The following is a 20,090-nucleotide window of genomic DNA, read 5'->3' as shown; positions in this document are numbered from 1 at the left end:
AGTCTCTAAGGTGCCACAAGTACTCCTTTTCTTTTAACATACACTATATATATATAAAAGAAAAAAACTAATCAAATATGTATAATTCAGAAGAATATATCAATAATAAAACATAAATTTATTGCAATACATGACAGGATCTGATTTCCTCGCATTATTTCGATCTACATTAGTAGGATGCCCCCCCTGGTTTAGGTGGGGATAAGCAATAAAAAGAGAACAGAAAAATGGGGGAAGAGTGTGTAGTGGAGTGTAAGGAAGTCTAACAAAGTTCTGGTTTTTCCCATGATGACTACTTGGATGCTTTTTTTGAAATATCAAATATCACTTTTTTTTTAAAAAAAAATCTCATTTTTTTGGGTGCCCCCTGCTGTGCTGGTGCCCTAAGCACGAGCTTAGTCTGCCTATTGGGTTATCCAGCCCTGATTGGTGAGCTACAAAAACAACCATGCAGATCTGCATAGCCGGCTCTGCTCTGCTCCAGGGAAGCCTAGAAGTTAGATAGCAGTGTCAGGACTGACACTCATTGGCACAGCTGTGTGGAGCCCTGGTCTGGAATAGCAGCTGGCTGTAAGTTAGGATTGAGCTGGGTAGAGGGGAGCCCAGGGTGGGATTGCAGGGGTCTGCTGGTCAGGATTAAGGGGCATCGGCAGATTGTTGTCTGTGGGGAGCCCAGGGCTGGGCTAGAAGGGGGATGTGGGTCAGGACTGAGGGGCGCTGGCAGAGTTGGCTCGGGGGGGAGCCTAGGGCTGGGATAGCAGGGAGCTGCAGGTGGGGTTTGAGGGGCACTAGCAGAGGTGGTGAGAGAAGGGGTATTCATTACCTCTCTGCACTCTAGCTCTTCCTTGTGCTGTCAGTCTCTCTCTCTCTCCCTTTTCTTAGCACCACAGCGGATGCCCTGGCCCTTTCCCCTGGGCTGATCACGGCACTACCGCCTCAGCAGAGCAGCAGGAGCTGCCTTGGAGAAGAAAGCTGTTTTTGACAATGCTGCTCTTGCCCATATCAATGCCTTCCAGCTGGTCAGCTTGGGTCCCTGGTGGCGGCTGTGCTGCCCAGGGCAGCTTGTTGCTGTCAGCTACTGCCAGGAGCTGATCGTGATGTGCCCAGCATGAGCCGCAGGGAACACAGCCAGGAGAGCAGGACGCACTGCACTGCGCCTGGCGCCCGGGCCTCGGCTCCGAGCAGGACGGCTGCTGAGGACTCTACCTACTGTGGCCCATTGTGCCGCAGTCACTGTCAGCAGAAGAGGAGGGGCCACAAGCCGTAGGCCGTGGGCTCAGACTCATGCCGGAGCAAGCAGTGGCTGGAGCATGGAGACACCAGTGCCTCTGCCACAGCCAGAACACGGAGCTCCCACCGTCACAGCCAGAGTGCTGAGACATCAGTGCCCGTGATGGCGCAGCCAGAGCACGAATATGCCAATGCCAGCGCCACGCTGGAGCACGGAGATGCTGATGCTGACACCACAGCCACAGCACCACAGTCTGCCAGAGCCAATGCCACAGCAAGAGCACCGAGATGTCACTGCAAGGCTTGGGAAGCAAAGCAAAGCACTCAAGCATCCCAAGTTCCTTAGAGGCCTCACAGTGAGGGGCCTGCAAGACACTTACCTTAGGATGCCGACATACCATGTCACAAGGTCACCACAGCCCCAGGGGTTCTGGGTGAGCACACACTGAGGATCAGGCCCGTCTCTAGTGACACAAGGTCACAGCCCCGCCATGCTGCATCCCCTGGCCTGAAATACATGCAGGAGCTCTGAACTGCCCTGTGAACTCTGGCTCATAGAGCAAAGGACCAAGGATGGAGGTTGGGCCTCTCGCTACTCTTGGTGGGGCCCAGTATAACTCAGCTTCCGCTACCTGGTACTTAGCCCATGGAGATGCTGGGCTCAGCCCTGCCCCTTGCCCAGATGGCCTTGGACACCAGGGTCCCCTGCCCTTGGTGCATTACCTGGCCTGATTTAATCAGGGCAGGTGACTGTCCCTCCCATCAAACACCCTGTGATGCTGGCAGGCCAGATGCTAGCTGTTGCCCAGGCTGCAGGCATTAGCTAAGAACAAAAAAACTCATAGCTGGAGACCAGACCAGCTAGGTTAGTTTTGCTCAAATAGTCTTATAAGAATGTATTTAGTGTTTAGAGTCTATGAGATGCTTGCAAGTTGCTGCATGCATTAATCTCACTTGTAATGTCGGAATTCCAGGCCATAAGAAAATATGTAAGTTTTGCTTTATAACTTTTAAAATGTTTGCTCTGAAATTGTAAACCCAAGCATGGGAATTGTCCCCACTGCCCATCCAGAAGAACTATCAAAATCAGATGGGCCAACAAGGAACATCACAATACAACCAATTGGTTAATGGCCCTATTGCACCTAGGAAATGCTACATGCAAGGAAGCGCAGCCTGTGGACTTGGAAGTTGAATGAAGGAAATAAAACAAAGTCAATTTTTCCATCTCTCTCTTTGTTGTTTGAACTCTGACAGACGAGGGCCAGAAACTCTAAACTGAGGCAGAGATCCCCTAGGGTTACCCCTGGGTCAACCTGAAAGATACTTTGAATTGACAGATCACTACAATCTGTCACTCTGAGGAGTTAGATGATAACTCCTTTGTGTGTACATGTTTGCTGGCTTCAACCTGTTAATAATTCTCTTATTTCTCTTTCCTAGTTAATAAACCTTTAGATAGTTTATTACAGGACAGGCTACAGGCATCGTCTTTGGTGCAAGATCTAGGGTACCAATTCATCTGGGGAAGTGACTGGCCTCTTGGGACTGGAAGCAACCTGAATGTGTTGTGATTTTTGGTGTAAGTGACCATTTTTCACTAAGTCCACTTTGTCTGGGACCTGGGTGCCAAGATAGACTGGAGAGTCTATGGGGGCTGTCTTTGACTCCATGGTAAGACTGGTATAGTGATCCCGGAGTTCACATTTGTCACTGGCTTGGTGAAATCTAATGATAGAACACACTGCCAGCTAGGATGTCTGCCCTGTTTTGACAGTCTGCCCTGAGGTAGGCACTTCCAGTCATGAGCCACTCCAGACAATGTGACACACCCTTTGCCTGTGCTGCCCTCTGAAGCAGCCGCATCGCCCCAGCATTGTGTCCAAGGGAATAGTCCTCCAGGTGGGTGTGTTGCCACTCCCCCACCCATCTCCCTTTTCCCCCTCCCCAGCGCTTGCTCTGGACCCTGCAGTGTGGAGCCCTCTGGTGGAGATCTTTGCCCCAGGGCCTGTGACAGGCTCTGAGTCACTAGGACTCCACTGGAGACCTGAGCCATGGGAAGGGGTGGCCGAAGCCCCTTACTGCCCCATTCATTCTGCTCTGCTGGGCTCCTGGCTTTTCCTCCCTCTCCAGTATCTCCACACAGAGTCCTGCTGCCTGCTGATACCAGATATGGCAACAGTCAAGCCTCCCTCTTTCCTGCCAAGTCCCCTCCCACTCCTCTTCCCCATCCACGGTGCTGGCTCTGCTCTCCTCCCTGCATCTCAGCTAAGACTCTGAGGTCAGAGCTCTCTCGACTCCTCTTATCCCTCCCACAGCAAGACTCTTGCCAAACCTTGATGCTTCTCCCTCTGAAGCACTCCTGGATCCACCTCCTCCCTTCCATCCCCACTGCTCAAACCCTCATCCATGCCCTGGGCCCTCCAACATTGGCCCCAGCGGGCTCCCTGTCTTGGACCAGCATTCCAAAGATGAAATCATTGTCAACCCTCTCCAGGTCTCACTTCCCCTGGAGACAAGAGCTTCTACTTGCTGGCCCCTTAAGAAAGGTGACATTGGGCTGGAGGAAAATCCTGGCATGTGACTCGGCCATGGCTGCTATGGAGGCATCTAGAAAATACTGAGGATCAAAGTCTGGGTGTGTGAGCTGAGTCCTAAATGAGGCTGGCGACTTTGCTTTACTGCAAATGCCTGAACCTGTCAGAATTCCCACCGAGCTCCTCCCAGACACTGCACTGTGCCTTTGCTCAAATAAAGCTATGATCAAAGAGTTGAAGCAGCCTCAGTCACCTTGATCCAAACAAACAGACATTAAAGCAGCAGGGAGGAAGGATATTAACAGGGACTGCATCGCTGTGAGTAGAGTGATTTACAGAACTTGAGGGTTATGCAAATAAAGTAGGTAGAGAGCTTAGTGCAGTCTCCATTATTGTGCACTGTCTAGGGCAATGGGATAATGGCAGCAAGGTGCTCTCCATTCTGCACATTAGCATAGCAGCAAAAGGCACACACTGTACTGGAAGGCAAAACATTATCGGATCAGGTTGGGGTCTCATCAAATAGGGCTTGACAGGGTCAATGCCTGAGCAGCAGACCTCCTGGGAAACCCAGGAAGCTGCAGGCAGCAGTGGTGGGGATTCAGCTGTTAACGTTTCCCCCTGAGCCAGCACTGAATGCCAGGGGTGCCGTGCTGTGTGACTATCATCTGGGTAGAAGGGACATAAATTTACCTGCTTCCAGCCATACCAACCTTGAACAAATGGGGACTGGAGGAATGAACTGAGAGGGCAGGTTGTCCCATCACTCCTACTGCAGGGCTCTTGCAGCTACATTTGGAACCAGTCACTGTCAGAGATGGGACAGTGGGCTAGATGGGCTGCACGTCTGGATCAGTCTGGCAACACCCATGCAGCCCTGGCATGCATTATAGATCAGTAGGGACCACTGGGCACCTTTTCCCAGAGGGAGGATTTCCTGCTTGCTTTGCCCTTGGAAATGAATGTCCCATCTTGTGCTGGTGGAGGGCTCTGAAATGCGCATTGAGAGCGGTGTAGGGCCCGGAAGCCCTCAGGAACAGCTCTTCCCCAAGGGCTTTATGAAACAGGAGTTAACAAAAACAAACCAAAATTGCAGAGTCTCCATGATAATCACTTCCCTGCTCAATTAACTTGGGCCTCCTCTCTCAGTATCTGCACAAGTCTGTATTTAACAAAAGCAAGAAAATAAAAAACTTTCTGGGGGTTTAATCCACCATAAAGGAGCTGAAAAGGCCACCATTGTCTCCTCTGCAGATCCCCATTAACAGCACAATGTTGGCACAGTGACTCACACTGCAAACCTCAGCATGAAGTATATGGGACAATGACACATGCTTCCTCTGCTGGACCACAGGCTTTGCCCAAGGAGTGAAGGAGCCAGGATATATGAGGGGATGTCAAAGGCTTGGCCTCTTTTCACGCACAGAGATCCCAGCAGTGCCATGGGTACAGTATGGGTAATGAACAAAGATCCAGATGGGAGACATTTGTACACACCACAGATACAGCATAAAGAGGGCTCCAAGCACCTTGATGAGCTAATCTGGCATCAATAAGATGGGTCTTAGCCATTTTACATAAAGTTCTCACTCCAGAAGCTGGGATATCAAACCATTCCTGGTCTGGTAACCTCTCTCTGTGTGGCCTTCTACATCAGCAACCAAATTCAAATATCCTGGCCGACTACTGTATTTGAAATCATAGGTATCCAATGCTGATAACCACCTATGCCCTGTGGCATCCAAACAGGCCAACTTCAGCGTATAAATTAAGGGATTGTTATCAGAACAGACTGAATTTCACTCCATAGAGATAATCATGGAATTTCTCGATCACAGCCTACTTTAATGCTAAGAACTCTAATATGTGAACTGAAGATTCTTGTCCGAATCTTCTCCTACTAGCATAGGCAACTGGTCTCCATCCATCTGGATATTCTGGGTAGAGGACTCCTCCAAGTCCTTCTGTACTAGTATCAATGTGTAGTAGGGGGTCTACAAAGGGCAGAAAATCCTTCTACAAATCACCTATACTAATTGCAGAACCCCAAGAAACTGCAATTCTTTCAAGGTTTTGGGTCTTGGCCATGTCCTCAGGGCATTCAGCTTATTCGGATCTGCAGCAACTCCATCTCAAGAGACAATATGTCCTACATACTTAACTTTTTCCTGACAGAACTGGCATTTATCTAGAGATAGTTTCAACCCTTATTCCTGCAAGAAGTCCAACACTTTCAGCAAGCATTCTTCATACTCTTCCAAAGTGCAACCAAACAGTATCAAATTATCCAGATACCCCAGAACTTCCAGAAGGTTCATGTTGCCAGCTGTCCACTCCACTAATCTCTGGAATGTGGCTGAGGCCCCAAATTTTCCCTGGGGCATTCTCAGAAATTCATAGAATCCGAGTGGACAGATGAAAGCTGTCTTTTCCATATCAGCTGTTCCCACGGATATCTGATTGATTCAGTTTTTCTGCCCACAACAATTGGGGAGGCATAAGAGTTCCTAATGATTCCTGCTGTCTTCAAATCCTGGATATGTTTCCAAACATCTTCAACATCTGCAGGTGCTAGCCTCCTCGATCTCTCAAAGAAAAGCCTATCATCATTTAGCTGAATGTGATGTTCAGCAACCTTGGCACAATCCACATCCCACTCACAAATGGAGAATACTTGGGCTCTTTGCATTAGTTTCTGTTTCAATTTCTTTCCACACTGGAGGAGTTGGGGAGTTCCAAAGTTCAACGTTTCTTGGTCGAATATGGGTATTATATTCCTGCTGGGTCTAGTATGGGCCACTGTTGCAAACAAATATAACACAGTTCCCTGAGGGAGAGTGATTGAGTGCTCAGTTTAATTAGCCACCTGTAGCTTTACTGACACCTTTGTACAAGATGAGGTTTTGGCTACACCTCTCTTCACCATCAGTCCACCCAGCAGTGCATTTGTATCTGGGGCTTCAGAGAGGATTAACTGATTGGTGGCCTTCTGAACCACTTGAGCAATTCCATCCACTAGATGGGTTGTCCTACAGCAATAATAACTGGAGGCCCATATCTTAGGTTGACCATTCCCACTGGTTCTCCAAGTCCACACTGGTCTCGCTCTCCTTCTTTAGCTTGGTATGCTTCTAAACACAGTGCTTGGATCTTCAGGCTTTCTGTGTACTTAGGCCCAACAAACTCTTTGCATAGCTGAGCCAAAGCTCCAGACATGGCTGCATTTCTTCCTACAACACAAAGCACCTGGTTTGGATATCCAGAGAAGGGACAGACCAAAACAAAAGTGCCTCTCTCTTTCTCAATTCCAAACACATCCTTTGGGCATTTTAATTTCAATAGCACATATCCCAGGTATGGGTACTGGTCATCTTCTAACCTCCACATGGTTCTAACCAAAAAACCCACAATATATATTTTTAAAATCTCATGATTTTTTGGCATCTGACTCATGATTTTTGATCTTTTGAGGTTGCCAATCCTGTTACATTGTGTAACAGGGCAGGGGGCAGAGCTAACAGGTGGGGATGGGGTGTGACCACTCCCCTGCCTCCCCCTCCCCCCCCCCCCCCCCCCCAGGCAGCCTTTAGGTGTATGTGACGGCTGGAGAGCAAGTTCTCACACTCACCCAGCAGGGACGACTCCTGTTCCCCGGGAAAAGGCTGGGGCCCCACTCTCGGCGTTGTGACGTGGCACTGCATCCTGTGCGCTAGGTCACAGTCTAGTACAGCCTGGAGTGGGGAGCCAGCCCCAGCCCCGCTGGACAGGCGCCATATCTGCCAGATGAGCATGGGGCGGGCTTGTTCTCCAGCCACCACCAATGACCCTTACCCTCAAACCCTGGGTGCAGGGAGAGAATGAGCCAGCATTGGGTTTGGAGAGAGAAGGCCCAATAGACCATTGGAGCCACCCAGCCGCCTCCATGAGCACAGCAGAGCCAGGGCATTGTGGCCAGCCCTACTCACCTCTGTGGCATTTGGAGGCTGTCGGACAGAGAGGATCTGGCCCTCTCTGAAGCAGGAGCACGAGGAGCTCCAGGACTGCTCGGGAAGCTGGGGCTGTAAGGATCTCAGCTTGCGGGGACCAGGATGCTGCCCATGCTAATCCCATCTCAGAGCTGCCAAGGCTCAGCCAGGGTCTGAAGAGTGAATCAAAGGCTCTTGTTATCAATCCCAACCTGCGGCAGACGCTGCCTCCTGATAGCAAGGTTAATCCGCTCCCAGGAAGGCACTCACTGGCACAACTGCTTAACAGGAGCTACTTGACTGTGCTGGGATTAACGTTAGCAAAGGAGCTGTGGCTTCAGATGTGGAGGAGGAACATGAACCTTTAAGGTGATGATCAGCACAGTGCTGCCGGACAGGGCGTGGGGCCAACCCTGAGCATAAGGACAGGGCACTTTCTGAAGGCTTCTAGCGATGAAGGTCATGGTGTCCATCCCCACTTTGGATCTGTGTTGCTGGTTCTCGGATCCACAATCTAGAATGGAAACAGTGTCAACGGGCCACATTTTCTAAAGTGGCTATGTGTTGGAGGAGTCTAATGCCCCCTGACTTTCTGCAATTTGTAGGTTCCTAAATCACATAGGCCCTCTTGGAAATGCTCCCCAATAGGCCATAAGAGCATTCACCCATTTAGCAGACTGGTTAGCTCCCCCATCCCTGCCCACTTGTATTGGGAATCTCTCCTGCGGGGTTTTGAGAGTATGGACTCAGAGTGGTGGTGTGGACAGAGGGAGACTGATGGGAGAAGCCTGAAGAAACCAGATGCGTGTATTTCTGTAATGGTATTACGGTGAAAGTGTTAGTGGAAAGTGGTCAACTGTGAAACTCCCCATGGCTAGGGTTAAACGCAGAGAGCCTGGCCCAGGGCACACCACAAAGGCTGGCTACAGCAAGCACCCCAGCTGGCTGCTAGGGTGACTCAGTGGGCTAAGCGCTGTCTGGTGTCTGGATGGAGACTCACAGAGCAGGCAGCCACAGTGGATGCTGGCCTGGGCAGGACCTCTCTGAGCTGTCCTTTCGTGACGTAGTGCCAGTCTCCTGGGAGGCTCCCCGCGCACTGAGGGGCAGCAGTCAATGTAGCACAACGCTGTGGGGGCACGCCGCACAAACGGGAAGTGCAAGTGCAGCAGTGTGAGCACATCCTTTCCCCTGCAAGGGGGCTTCTCCTTTGTGGGGTCACCAGCAGTCCTGGGGGACACAGCGTTTCTCTGCCCTTCCTGGGGGTGCAAGAGCTCCTGCTTAGCGACCGCATGGCGGGGGGCAGACAGAGGGACGTGAGTACATGTCATGACTGTGAGAACTAGGGAGTCGACCTGTCCCCACCTAACCCTGCACCGGTGCACCAGGAGCCCCGCTCCACATCACCCCTGCTCAGCCTCAGTCCTTGCGCTCCCAGGCACAAGCAGCAAGGAACTGAGGACAGCACTAGAGCCGTGTAGGGGCAGGAGGATGGGACTATGGCTCATACCAGGCAGCTGTAGCTGGGCGTGCCCAGAAGGTGGTGACCAAAAGTGGCCCACTTCCAGCACTCCCCTGGGTGCAGACCCACCCTCCTGCCCACCACAGTGCATGGTGCTTTACAATTCACTCTAGCTGCTGCTTGCTCAGGGCAAAGCTCTGCAGTGCTTGCCCCAGCCCCTCTGAGCTGTGCAGCTCTCAGTGCAGCCCTTTAGTGCTGAGGGGACATCCTCCTGCTCAGCCGGCAATGGCACTGGTTCTGTGGAAGGGAGATCACCACATGTTCCTGCTCCAATGGCATGAGAAGCCCTGCCTGTTGGTAGCTGTCTGTCTGTAATTCTGACTGTTCAGTGACAGCAAGTGGCCTGGGTCACACTCACCTATAGGCTGGATTGTGAGCACTCAGGGGAGGAGCTGGGCCGTGCAGTTAGGGTGTGCTATAGGGATGTAAAATGTTAACCGGTTAACCCGCCTTAACTGTGAATCCCCAGGCCAACCAGGACGCCTACCCCAGAAGCCCTGTGCTGGCCGGAGCAGCCCCAGCTGCGCTGGCCAGCTGGATTGGCCCAAGCTGCACTAGCCAGCAAGATCGGCCCCACCCCCAGCCACACTCTCTGGCTGGCCCTTTAATCAGTAAACCGTTTAAACTAAATATTTGTAATCATTTAAACAGTTAAAACAATATTTACATCCCTAGCGTGCAATGGCCAGCGCATGGTGGGTGCTACCAGAAACACATCCTGGGGTGGGGGTGGGGCCCTCGCTGTGAAATGATACTGTGGGGAGGATGCTGTTTGTAGATGGTGCTCTATGTGTGTGTGGGACGGGAGCCCTGTTTGGTGATGGCAGTAAGTGAGGAAGGGGGGCGATGGGAAGTTAGTTTGGTATTGCATTGTGAAGGTGGGGCTGGGGTGGATCGGCTGGGAGCTCGCTCTGGCTCTGGCAGTGGAAGGTTGGGATGGGGAGGAGGGCCAAGCACTCTTCATTGCACTTCCCTGTGCGTGTGAAATGTCTGGCTATATGTTACCTGGGTTAATGGGTCTGGCAAAAAAGGGAGCCAAGCTTCTTGGTGGGTAGATGAGAGAAGGGGAAGGCTGCAGTGTGTTCACCTTGCCAAGGGTGCTGAGCCTTTTGATTGGATGAACCCTGGGGGATAGAAGGCTGACTAAGGCAATTGGAGAGGGGATAAGGGGTCCCCCTGCCTGTCTCCCCTGCCTGAGGGGAGTGCGGGTAACCCCCTGACTCTCTCCCCAGCCTTATGGGAGAACAGGTGATCTTCTGTCTGCCCCTGCCTGAGGGGAGCTCAGGCTACCCCCTGACTCTCTCCCCCTGCCTGACTGGAGTTCACGCGATCTCCTGACTGTCTTCCCCTGCCTGGGGTGTTGCCTATCTTGCCTTGTAAGTAAAGTGCACATTGATTATTGGTTCAGCCATTATGGAGGTGTCAGAAGAACATATGTCTGAGATATGAAGCTAGTAATAGGGGTAAGTACTGGGATGGGAATAGTCAAAATCACATAGGGATGTACGATAGGGTTCCTGACTCCCTTAAATGGTCTGGTGGAGGCACAACCAGTTAGTAGCTAAGAACTCAGGCTGTTGAAACCCACTGCGATTAAAGCAGAGGGGCACCAGGTAAAGGCTCCTGTCAATGATTAGCTGCCCTTAGGGGTATGGCAATGCGTAAGTCTGAGGTTGGAGTGACTATTGAGGGGATAGAGTGTACAGCTGTTCTAGATAGTGGTTCTCAGGTCACTATCATCTTCAAACCCTTTTACCAGCAACATCTGCCCCATCTGCCCCTGCAACCTAAACTCCCCTCTGTCCGCCCGCTCTCCCAGCATGTGTGTGACAATCCGTGCTGCCCACTCTCCTACATGTATTGGGTAGGGGATTTTGACCCCTGCTGCAGGAGCTCTCACCCCACATAAGTGAGCAGCAGACACCACCGATTTGGTCAACTTAATGTACCCTCTCAACACACATGCACAATGATACATCATTTGAAAGCTTGTTATGTCTACTTTAAGGTGGGGTATGGTGTGGAGCTGTCAACTGGTGCCATTACCATAGAAAGGAGATAAACAATGACACAATCAACACATTAGAATGACCACTTTGAAATATTTGCATTAGTTTCTGTTAGTTTAATGAGCCTATGAATTATTTCAAGACATAAACATGTAACTGCTATAATATTTGTGCTTAATGCTAGTTGTGCTTGATGCATACTAATGTATTCATGACATGAATGACGCATATTATTAATATGATATATATATGCTAGCCAGCATATATTGGTCAACCTGATATTAGCTCTCCATTGTAACATGAATGGAACAAATGTGGATGATGAACCACTCCTTATATTCTTCAACAAGACCTTAATTGTGACGGTACCACTAGGGATCACTGTGCACAATCAACTGTGTCTGTAGCCAGAACAATCTTCCCCGCACAGCACTGTGTACAGGGCAATGAATACGGCAGTAACCCACACTCTCTCAACAGAGATCTTAATGATGAACAAGGTGATGATAATGATGTTGACTAGAAATGTTACCAGTGCTATTACATTTCAATGATACCTGTACACATTATTGTAAAATTTTGTTTTACCCATTAGATTGTTGTTGTGATGCTTTGAGGTCACTGCCCACTGCCTCTTGAGTACTGTACAAGCCTTGGGCTTCTTCAGCAGGTCTACTGGTGATAGATTTTGTTACTTCACCACTAGAAAAGTCTCCAGCATTGAACTGAGTCATTGAATTGTAGCTCCCTTGCTGGACAATGGCTATTGATGGGTTGCTTGACACCCCTCCAGGTGTTGGTTACTTTCCTTGCTGTTGCCTCTGGGGAACTAAAATCTGGCTGATTCCCCAATTTACAGCATGTTTCAGTGTCAACCATACAACACAATTCTTATAACTTCATATTCATTAATGATATACATATATGGATAGAGAAATGACTTTCAGCAGATCATAACCTTTCCCCTGATACATATAAAGCATGCCTTGTAAGGTAAGATCACGATTATATGAAAATGAGGAATATGGGGGTTACAGCATGCTCCCCCAAGGTATAGAATGTCACATCTCCCCACTTAGTTTACTGCAAGAGGGTTAGTCACTGACTAACTCAAAAACAGTTTGTATTATAGTTCTCTTGGCATCCAGCCATCAAGGCCATGAGGTGGTGTGCCTCATTTTCCCCATTCACACACAGAAAACCAGGTTTGATATGGTTTCTCTGCTGTAATAAGCTTTAAGTCTGTTTACAGGTATTAACCGAGAAGTAGCATTATCATAAGGTTTAACATCAGTATCAAAATTCTTATTCCCAAAACTTAACATCAATACCAATTTTTTTTAATCATAGATGTGCGTTTACAAGTATCTTTATGATACCATGCCCTCTGTTCAGACAGTCTGGTTTGAGGGTTGGTTTGCTTATTACCCATGGTGTCCTTTGACTGTCTCCCATGTAATCAGTCACTGGCTTTTCTTTCCCTCCAGTGTTCCCTTCTGTGTGGGCTCTTGATTTAATCGTGTCTGGAATTTTGATACCTCAGGGTCTGGCAAGATAGGTGTTTAGGGGGCTCCTGCACATTGGTTGGCCCTTTGGGGATCTGTCTCCCAACCCCAGGATTGTACATATGCAAAAAATCCAGCTCCCTTTTTGTGGTTACCCTTTTTTTTCTCCCTCCCAGCACTGAGTCTTACCCTGACCCCTTTTCCTAGGGTACTGTGATCTTTGATCTCTGAGCTGGGTGTGTTTACCCTTTGATCAGATGCACCTTTCCCCAGCAGCTTTTCCATAACTGCTCTCTGTGTCTCACCAGCCTGGGGGAAAACACCCCCTTCTCTGTCAGTTGGGTCATTCGCACTCTCACAGACTACCATCTGGCAATTTCCTGGTCTCAACTCCTCTGCTACCACAGGCATTGGAGCTGCATCTTGGTTTAAAGAGACACAATAACTTTCCAAAAACTTATCAGAAATAGCATCCTGAAAAATTGGGACCTGGATTGGGGTACCATCCGCCACCCCTTTTTCTGTCCCTGAGAAGTCAGCTGTGTGACTGCTCCCCTCCAGGAGGTCAGTTACACAGTTCCTTCTCAAAACCTGGGCCACAGACTGATCAGATGCTGACTCACCCATTCGGTCCTGGGCATCCTCTCCCAAGTGACCAGTGAGGAGACATTCCTGAACTCCCACTAGTCCTTCCCCAGTTTCCTCCTCTGGGCACCCCTCTAAGACACATTTCTCTGTGCTCCCTGAGAAGGGGTCCGTCCCTTCTTCATCTGAAAAACCCTGCCTGCTCACAACTGGGAGAGTTTTCTTCATCCCTGACAACACCTCTCCTGTCCCTGCTCCTGAGGCATGCTGTCTTCCATTGGAAAGGAGCTAGTCTCAGCCCCTCCCATACTTGGAAGCACTCTGCTTCCCTGTTTTACAGAGTCACAGGAATCCTCACCCACCTCAGAAACAACAAGGAGTCCTTGTGGCACCTTAGAGACTAACAAATATATTTGGGCACCCACCTCGGTGGTTTCTGAGATTCCTTTCCCCTTCCCTTGGCTCCCCTCTGGGACACATTTCCCTATGCTCCCTGGAGTGGAGTCTGTCTGTAGTTCAGCTGCAATTGCTGGCAGCTAACAACCTGGACAATTCTCTCCACGGCAGGGGTGACAGTGCACTCCATATGATGTTATGAAAATATGCTAATGAGTGTGAATGTGATGTAACTGAAATATGCTTCATGCAAAAGGTCTCTTGTGAGGTATCATTACAAAGCTTATAATCTACTGAGTGTGGTCATCCTATTTGTATAAATATATCATTCTTGTATCTGAAACTAGAAATATGAACTATAACTCTGAGGGCTTATTGTAATCATGAAAGTGTGGGCCATTAATGGTGGCTTGGAATCTTGATGGCTCCCATTAACCAGGAAAACTGGTTGTAAATGGCTCTGTTTCCTTGGGGCTTGGCTACACTTACATTTTATAGCGCTGTAACTTGCTGGCTCAGGGGCGTGAAAAATCAGCCCCCTGAGCGCAGCAAGTCAGAGCACTTTAAAGCGCTAGTGTAAACAGGCTCCGAGCGCTTGGAGCTAATCCCCTTGTGGAGGTGGATTACTAGGAGAGCTCTCCCAGCGCTTGCACGCAACCACGCTCGCACTTCAAAGCACTGTCACAGGCACGCTCCCGCAACAGCGCTTTGACGTTTCCAGCGTAGCCATGCCCTGGTAAGTCTTCCTGTGCACCTGCGGGCCGGCAAGTGGGTAACGAAGTCTTACAGTGCCATGTGACCATGTCACCTGGACTGGAATCCATCTTTAACCTGGTGCTTTTCCATTCAGAAGGAGGGGTGGGAACCCAGAGAGGGACAAAGGATTCTCACCTGGTGCAAAAGATATATAAGGGGGTAGAACAGAACAAAGGGGGCTGCAGTCATGAGAAATCCCCTAGCTACCACCTGAGCTGGAACAAGGGCTGTACTAGGGGAAAGGATTGGGCCCAGGCTAGAAAGAAGTCTAGTCTGTCAAAGAAGCTTATTGAAACATCTCTGAGGGTGAGATTTACCTGCATTTAGTTTCCTATTGTATTAGGCTTAGACTTGAGTGTTTTTGTTTTATTTTGCTTGATAATTTACTTTGTTCTGTCTGTTATTACTTGGAACCACTTAAATCCTACTTTCTGTATTTAATAAAATCACTTTTTACTTATTAATTAACCCAGAGTAAGTATTAATACCTGGGGGGGGGGGGGGGAAATGGCTGTGCATACCTCTCTATCAGTTTTCAGAGTAACAGCCGTGTTAGTCTGTATTCGCAAAAAGAAAAGGAGTACTTGTGGCACCTTAGAGACTAACCAATTTATTTGAGCATGAGCTTTCGTGAGCTACAGCTCACTTCATCGGATGCATACCATGGAAACTGCAGCAGACTTTATATATACACAGAGAATATGAAACAATACCTCCTCCCACCCCACTGTCCTGCTGGTAATAGCTTATCTAAAGTGAGCATCAGGTTAGGCCATTTCCAGCACAAATCCAGGTTTTCTCACCCTCCACCCCCCCACACAAATTCACTCTCCTGCTGGTGATAGCCCATCCAAAGTGACAACTCTTTACACAATGTGCATGATAATGAAGTTAGGCCATTTCCTGAACAAATCCAGGTTCTCTCACTCCCTCACCCCCCTCCAAAAACCCATCCCCATACACACACAGACTCACTCTCCTGCTGGCAATAGCTCATCCAAACTGACCACTCTCCAAGTTTAAAACCAAGTTAAACCAGAACATCTGGGGGGGGGGGGTAGGAAAAAACAAGAGGAAATAGGCTACCTTGCATAATGACTTAGCCACTCCCAGTCTCTATTTAAGCCTAAATTAATAGTATCCAATTTGCAAATGAATTCCAATTCAGCAGTTTCTCGCTGGAGTCTGGATTTGAAGTTTTTTTGTTTTAAGATAGCGACCTTCGTGTCTGTGATTGCGTGACCAGAGAGATTGAAGTGTTCTCCGACTGGTTTATGAATGTTATAATTCTTGACATCTGATTTGTGTCCATTTATTCTTTTACGTAGAGACTGTCCACTTTGACCAATGTACATGGCAGAGGGGCATTGCTGGTACATGATGGCATATATCACATTGGTGGATGTGCAGGTGAACGAGCCTCTGATAGTGTGGCTGATGTTATTAGGCCCTGTGATGGTGTCCCCTGAATAGATATGTGGGCACAATTGGCAACGGGCTTTGTTGCAAGGATAAGTTCCTGGGTTAGTGGTTCTGTTGTGTGGTATGTGGTTGTTGGTGAGTATTTGCTTCAGGTTGCGGGGCTGTCTGTAGGCAAGGACTGGCCTGTCTCCCAAGATTTGTGAGAGTGTTGGGTCATCCTTTAGGATAGGTTGTAGATCCTTAATAATGCGTTGGAGGGGTTTTAGTTGGGGGCTGAAGGTGACGGCTAGTGGAGTTCTGTTATTTTCTTTGTTAGGCCTGTCCTGTAGTAGGTAACTTCTGGGAACTCTTCTGGCTCTATCAATCTGTTTCTTTACTTCCGCAGGTGGGTATTGTAGTTGTAAGAAAGCTTGACAGAGATCTTGTAGGTGTTTGTCTCTGTCTGAGGGGTTGGAGCAAATGCGGTTGTATCGCAGAGCTTGGCTGTAGACGATGGATCGTGTGGTGTGGTCAGGGTGAAAGCTGGAGGCATGCAGGTAGGAATAGCGGTCAGTAGGTTTCCGGTATAGGGTGGTGTTTATGTGACCATTGTTTATTAGCACTGTAGTGTCCAGGAAGCTATCAGTGTTATAGAGGGCAAACAATTTATGAGTTTACCCTGTATAAGCTTTATACGGGGTAAAACGGATTTATTTGGTGGTTGGACCCCATTGGGAGCTTGATATCTGAGTGCTAGAGACAGGAGCACTTCTTAAGCTGTTTTCAGTTAAGCCTGCAGCTTGTGCGGGAAGTGGTTCAGACTTGGATCTGTGTTTGCAGCAAGCACGCGTGTCTGGCTCAAACAAGGCAAAGTACTGAAGTCCCAAGCCGGCAGGGAAAACGGGTTCTGAGGTAGTATAGGTACACCAGGTGGCAGTCCCAAAGGGGTTTCTGTGATCCAACCCGTCACAGCAGGCATTACACCTCCATCTTTTCCTGATGTGGTGTTGCCTCCAGCTGCAATGCAGGAGCTGGTCTCAACCACCGCCACACCTGGAAGCATGCAACTTCCCCCTGCTGCAGAGGAATCAGGGAGGCTCTCTCCCATTCTCTCAGCAGTTCCTGAGACCTTACCCTTTCCCTCGGTGGGTCCCAGCATAAAACTCCCTCCTGCTGCAGGCAAATACCTTAACCTGAGCTACATGAAAAAGGTCATTACCAAGGAGCAGGTCAACTAGGAGATGTTCCATTACCCCCACAACCAAAATGCTCTCCAAATCTTCCCACACCACATGGATTTTAGCTAGTGGTACGAGGAATCTGCTTCTGCCCAACACCACAATCTCTGCCATTTGGCCAGGTAACATACTGGCCTTTGGGACCACTGTGACATTGCACGCCATATGTTCATGGAAATTTGCTTATGAGTGTGAATATGATGTAACTGAAATATGCTTTACGCAAAAGATCTCTTGTAAGTTATCATTACAAAGCTTATAATCTACTGAGTGTGGTCATCCTATTTGTATGCATGTATCATTCTTGTATCTGAAGCTAGAAATATGAAATATTGCTCTGAAGTCCTATTGTAACTATGCAAAGTGTGGGCCATTAATGGTGGCTTGGAATCTTGATGACTCCAATTAACCAGGACAATTGATTGTAAATGGCTCTGTTTCCTTGTAAGCCTTCCTTTGTTCATGTGAGTCAGGCTGAAAAGAATGGAGGCTTGGGGTCTCACAGGATATGTGACCATGTCACCTGGTACTGGAATCTATCTTAAATCTGGTGCTTTTCCATTTAGAAGGAGGAGTGGTGACCCAGAGAGAGAAAAGATTCCCGTCTTGTGCCAAAGCTATAAAAGGGGTGAAACAGAATAAAGGGGGCTGCAGTCATGAGAAATCCCCTAGTTATACCCTGAGCTGGAACTAACAAGAACTGTTGTGATACATGGAGGGGGGAAGTAGCTCCATTTGATGGACACCCAGCCAGCCAGTTAGCTGTAAAATCCCCCTTGGTCTGTTCTCTGCTTGCTTTACCTGTAAAGGGTTAACAAGCCCACGGGTAAAGGAAAAGGAGTGGGCACCAGACTAGAAGAGCCAATGGGAAGGCTAGAACTTCTTAAAATTGGGAAATAAACTATCCCTTTGTCTGTTGTTCGTTGGGCTGCAGGGACAGAGCAGCAATGCAATAAACAGGAATCCTGCGTAAGGTTTGAACCAGGTATGAAAAATTATCCTCCATACCGAGAAGGAATCATTTGGATAGGGAACGTTTAGATAAATGCGATCAGGTTTATTCTTTATTTTGGCTTGTGGATCTCCTTTGTGCTAACCCCAGATGCTTTTGTTTGCTTGTAACCTTTAAGTTGAACCTGCAAGAAAGCTATTTTGGGTGCTTAATTTTTGGAATTACTCTTTTAAAGTCTAGCAACAACCTAAATTCCAGATGTATTTTCTTTCTTTTTGTTTTAATAAAATTTATGTTTTTTAAGAAGGATTGGATTTTTGTGTCCTAAGAGGTTTGTGCATATGCTGTTTGATTAGCTGGTGGCCACAGATAATTTCCTTTGTTTTCTTTCTCAGCTCTTCCCTGGAGTGGGGGGGGGGGGGGGGGGGAAGCCCAGACATTCAGCTCCATGATGGAAATGAAGGGAGTGGATGGGGGAAAGGGCACTTCCCAGAAGAGAAGGTTCAGCCTTCCCCCAACTGAGATCCCGGTGCCAGGATGGAAGGATGCCTTTAACACAGGCCGAGTTCTAACTCGGGCAGAAAGAAATTTCTTCCTAGAGATGAAGCGTGCGGAAACAGAAGTGGAGGCAAAGCACTTGGAACCGGAAGAGAGGAGAGAGGATAAGCGCTTGGAAATGAAGTGCTTGGAGGCGGAAATGGAGCTGAAGCACTTAGAGCTGGAAAAGGCTAAGCTGGATCAACCAAGTAACCCTAACAGTCCTTCTCAAGGTACTGCTCCCCATTTTAAGAAATTCCCCACATACAAGGCAGGCGATGATACAGAGGCCTTCTTAGAAAATTTTGAAAGGGCCTGCCTTGGGTACAACACCCCTATAGATCAGTATACGGTGGAACTAAGGCCGCACCTCAGTGGATCCTGAGCAGAGGTGGCAGCTGAAATGCCTACAGAACACATAAACAAGTATGAACTTTTTAAACAAAAGGCCAGAATTAGGATGGGACTAACACCCGAGCATGCCCATTGGTGGTTCAGAGCCCTAAGGTGGAAACCAGATGTGGCATTTTCCCGACATGCCGACCACATTGTGAAACATTGGGATGCCTGGATATCAGGAGCAAGCATTAAATCTCTGGAAGATCTGTCTCTCCTAATGCAAATGGAGCAGTTCTTAGAGGGTGTTCCTGAGGAAATAGAAAGGTACATCCTAGATGGGAAGCCCAAAACTGTAACCAAGGTGGGGAGATTGGAACCAAATGGGCAGAGATGGTGGAGAAGAAGAAAGCTAGTAGCAGTTGGAGCAGAAGGGGCAACCCGAGACAACACCCCACCGTCGGGGTCAGCCCAAAATCCCACCTTGCAAGGAGGAACCCTCCACACAGCCAGGGAGACCCCAGATGCCCTCTCGTCCCACCACCCCACTCTCCAATCACCCACCTTGTCCCAGCCCACAATCAGCTGGGTGATGCTTCAAATGTAATGAGCTGGGGCATGTGAAGGCCAACTGCCCCAAGAGCACCAGCCAACTGCAAGTCATCACCCCAGGGTCCCACCAAGAGCCTTCAGGCCCAGATGCCTCGCAAATACCCCCAGAGCGCAGGGAAACGGTGAGTGTGGGCGGGAAGAAGATTACTGTGTGGAGAGACACTGGTGCACAGGTATCAGCTATCCACCAATCCCTGGTGGGCCCCAAATTCATCGACCCAGAGGCCAACTTTTTTAACTTGCCTTCAGCCAAGTTGCCTGTCCAGTACTAGGGCTGGTCAGGGATACGGACTTTTGCAGTCTATGACGATTATCCCATTCCCATGCTGCTGGGAGAAGACTTAGCCAATCACATGAGGCTAACTAGTAGGTTGGAGCTTCTTGCACTGGGCTCCAGCCCCAGCCAAAGGGGCAGTTCCCTGTGCTCACATGGGGCAGAACCAGTGCTGCACTGCAGTCATCGCAACTTCTGCTGCCATCCAGCCTCCCTCCAGGCTGGTGGGGGAGGGGAG

This window comes from Eretmochelys imbricata, chromosome 9 (assembly GCF_965152235.1).
Source record: "Eretmochelys imbricata isolate rEreImb1 chromosome 9, rEreImb1.hap1, whole genome shotgun sequence".
In the NCBI taxonomy this organism is placed as follows: Eukaryota; Metazoa; Chordata; order Testudines; family Cheloniidae; genus Eretmochelys; species Eretmochelys imbricata.
This window is presented reverse-complemented; position numbering follows the sequence as displayed.